The sequence below is a fragment of the Pristiophorus japonicus genome, unplaced genomic scaffold (assembly GCF_044704955.1).
Source record: "Pristiophorus japonicus isolate sPriJap1 unplaced genomic scaffold, sPriJap1.hap1 HAP1_SCAFFOLD_130, whole genome shotgun sequence".
Classification (NCBI taxonomy): Eukaryota; Metazoa; Chordata; class Chondrichthyes; family Pristiophoridae; genus Pristiophorus; species Pristiophorus japonicus.
This window is the reverse complement of record NW_027250967.1, coordinates 619,512-623,030: the sequence shown is the minus strand read 5'-3', so window position 1 is coordinate 623,030 and position 3,519 is coordinate 619,512. Positions and strand designations below refer to the sequence as shown.

General features: G+C 42.6%; 1 non-coding gene across 1 annotated transcript; it reads left to right on the top strand.

The window, feature by feature from the left end:
• The first annotated feature begins 1,826 nt into the window (after positions 1-1,826).
• On the top strand, positions 1,827-1,909 carry trnal-cag (transfer RNA leucine (anticodon CAG)). Its single transcript has one exon. It is a non-coding gene; the product is annotated as a tRNA-Leu (tRNA).
• The last annotated feature ends 1,610 nt before the right edge of the window (positions 1,910-3,519 follow it).

The following is a 3,519-nucleotide window of genomic DNA, read 5'->3' as shown; positions in this document are numbered from 1 at the left end:
GTTTTCCACTCTACAATTTGTGCCTCGACTGTCCAGCTGGTAAAAATTACCGAAACAACTTAAAACCCGATTGATGACAAAGGATACCGGCTTCGGGACAGTCAGAATACTTCGTCACAGACAAGGCACCGGAAGGCTGGAAGGTAGATCACACCGGTTGTGGGAGAGCTGGTTGGTGGTGACATTGAAGTTTCTGCAGTGTGCGGGACCAGACTGCTTCCACAGATCCACAATGAATGTCCCACCCTTTATTTGGGAAAAGTACAACTGAGAGTGAACAAGTTCCATCCCGGTCAGATCAATCTGAAGCTTTAACTGACTGACACCCTTGTTTGGGATTTTAATGTCTGAAAGCATGTAATGCTTGTAGCTCCACACTGTGGATGTGGACGTATTGTGTACTGCAACTGTACAGTTAATCATTAAACAGAACAGGCTCTTTCCGGAGAGTTCCGAGAGAGCAGCCTGCATGTTAGGAAGCTGTGTGTGCTGTGCTCTGTGAAGATATCACAGGGATGTCTTGCAATATGTGCATCTGTCAGTCTCTGTGGTGCAATGGATCAGTGCGTTCAGCTTTTAACTGCAAGGTTGGTGGATCGTAGCCCATTCAGGGACAAAGCCTTTCATTGTTTTTCCCTGAGGATTCGGTGCCGTGCAGTTCCAGGTTGTCATTGTGCGTTTTGGCTGCACGAATATATTCCGCAACCATTGCCAGCTGTGCTGTTATCAAGTTATACCAACTGTTACTTGCATTTTCGCGTGGCTGTTCATTGTCTCGTCGCCAATTGATACGCTCATAATAAAGAATGAAACTGAGTACTGTGAACAATGAGTAAGTGTGACATTAGCTCCTTTAATAAGGCTCCAGAGTGCTTATATACCATGCTCCCAATGGATGCTGGAATTCCTTGGGACTCCAACAGGTCGGCCCTCTGGTGGTGGTGTGATACAGATCGCCAAGGGTTAAATACATAACACAAGGTGTGTACGGAAATCAACCATCAAAAGCCCTCTCATTAACTACAGGGGTTTCCGGCAATTTTCTGATCGCAAAGCACTTTCAGTCCTTGTCCATAAAATTGTAGATGTGGAAATTGGGGAGTTTAATTACTTTGAAAGGAGAACATTGTTGTTTGGTGCAGTTCCGGTCAGAGAAATGTTTGTGAAAGGAACTTTTTGCAGAGAGAGGGATTGAGCATTTCAGCTTGTGGCTGAACACTTCTCTCTGGGCACTGAGCTAAGCAGCAGTTTCCGCAGTGTAGCGGTTACCATGTTTGCCTCACACGCGAAAGGTCTCTGTTGCGAGCCTGGGCGGAAACATTATTTGTGAAGCAAAATTTATCTGCAATTAAATTGAACAAAAGCAATTAAGGGTACATTGTCGCATGAGCAATGAACATTTTAAAACTAATCTACTCAAATACAGAGTGTGTAAAATCAGATTGGGGATAAAACTTCATCAAGGGTTAAAGTTTCACTAATTATTAAAGTTCAGTTATTGAAATTTCGATTGTCCCTGTTTGCAATTCTTTCATTCTGTGAAACAACACTATCGGTTTCTTCCATCAGATCTAAGTTGCATTTGAAACCCACAAACGGCTCATTAATTATTCGCCCTTCCCCAGTGCCAGAGCTCAGAGGGTTATTGTTCATCCCTGGGATGCAAGCTACCTCAGACCCGGGCCAAACCTCCCCGTGCACCGAGCACAGGCTCAGGAAAACCCCGGGGGAGAGGATATCCCGAACACTGGCCCTTCCAGCAACACTGAACAAGCGCCTGGTCTGAAACTTTCACGAGTAATAACTTGTAACTGAAGCATCGAACAGTCAGGATGGCCGAGCGGTCTAAGGTGCTGCGTTCAGGTCGCAGTCTCCACGGGAGGCGTGGGTTAAAATCCCACTCCTGACATTCAGTGTTTTTAATTGCAAACTCATTTGTTTTGACACCACTCTGAAGTGCTTTGGGGCATCCATCTAACATAATAAAATTACTCCACTTCAATTACAAACGGTGATATCAAAGTTACTTCCCAAACCGGGAAACGATCCCGGGTGGCTGTAGCGAAAGGAATGGTTTTGTGAAGCATTGAAAGGTGCCCGATAAATATCCCGCACTGCTAATTTAAACTCACGGTTATAATTTGTTTCAGTGCAAAAGAAGGCAGGCTCGAAGGGCCAAATGGCTGACTCCTGCTCCTGGTTCTTGTGTTCTTATGCAGAGCACAGAACAGATGATTAAATTATCAGCTCTCCCTCAGTTCGCATTTCTTTCATTGTGCAAAAGAAGAAAATGCGTTCATTAATGATGTTTTCCTGTGAAAGCAACATTCTTCGAAACCCCAGAGAGAATTGGCATATTCTACACAATCTCTCATCATAGGACAGCCCTCTCATCCCAGGAATCAATCTGTTGAACCTCTGTTGCACCACCTCCAAGGCAAGTGTGTCCTTCCTCAGATAAGTACTATGGGCGAATATCCTGTTTTTCTGCTGATTCTACTTCCTCCTCCTTTGAAACTCCTTCTCTGTACATTCTGTATTCTGCTTGGTTCTCTACTGAAATATGAGCCTGAAGTTTATCACAAGCTTCCGTTTTTGTGTTTTAGTTGATCTTCATTCATCCACCGAGCTGTAGCTAGCTATCATGCTATTTCTGCACCCTGCATGAGAACGTGTCTAGTCATTACCCGATCTATCTCCTTTTTGAATGTCTCCCAATGTGCATTTACTGTTTTACTGAGAAATCTTTGGTTTCAATCTACCTGGGCCGGATCCTTTTCAACTCAAAAAATTAGTCCTCCTACAGTTGGGTATTTTCACACATGATTATACCTTCTCCTTTTCCATAACTACTCTAAACCTAATGATATTGTGATCACTGTTTCCTCAATGCTCCTCCACAGAAACATGCTCTACTTAATCCATTTCCGAGATCCAGAACTGCTTTCTTCCCCATCGTGCTGGAAACATACTGATGGAGAAAGTTCGAATACAGATTTCAGGAAATCCTCCCCTGCATTTTCCCTTTGCATGGTTATTTTCCCAGTTTACGTTGAAGTCCCACATTATCACGACAGATCTTGAATCTTTCTGCATTTTACCTAAATTTACACCTCTTTATCCTTCCCACTATTAGATGGCTGATAAAATAATCGCTCATCTAACTTTCTACAGGCACATTCATTTAAAAAAGAATGTCGGATGGGAATAGGGCCACAAATCGATGAACAATATTAAATCACATGAAGCGATGGAAAAATTACATAAAATATGAAATAATTACTTTGCCTGTGTATTTACCAGGGACACAGGGCAGATGGACATGACGGTGGAATAATGTATGGGAAATTATATAACTGCAATAAGTAAAGAGGAGAAATATTAAATGAACGAACCAAATGAAAGGAGGATTGAACCCCTGGTCTGGATGGATTACATCCATACACTTTAAAATAATTCAGCGAAGAGATAGCAGGAGCACTATTACAAATATTTAATGATTAGTTTGAAAAATGTTCA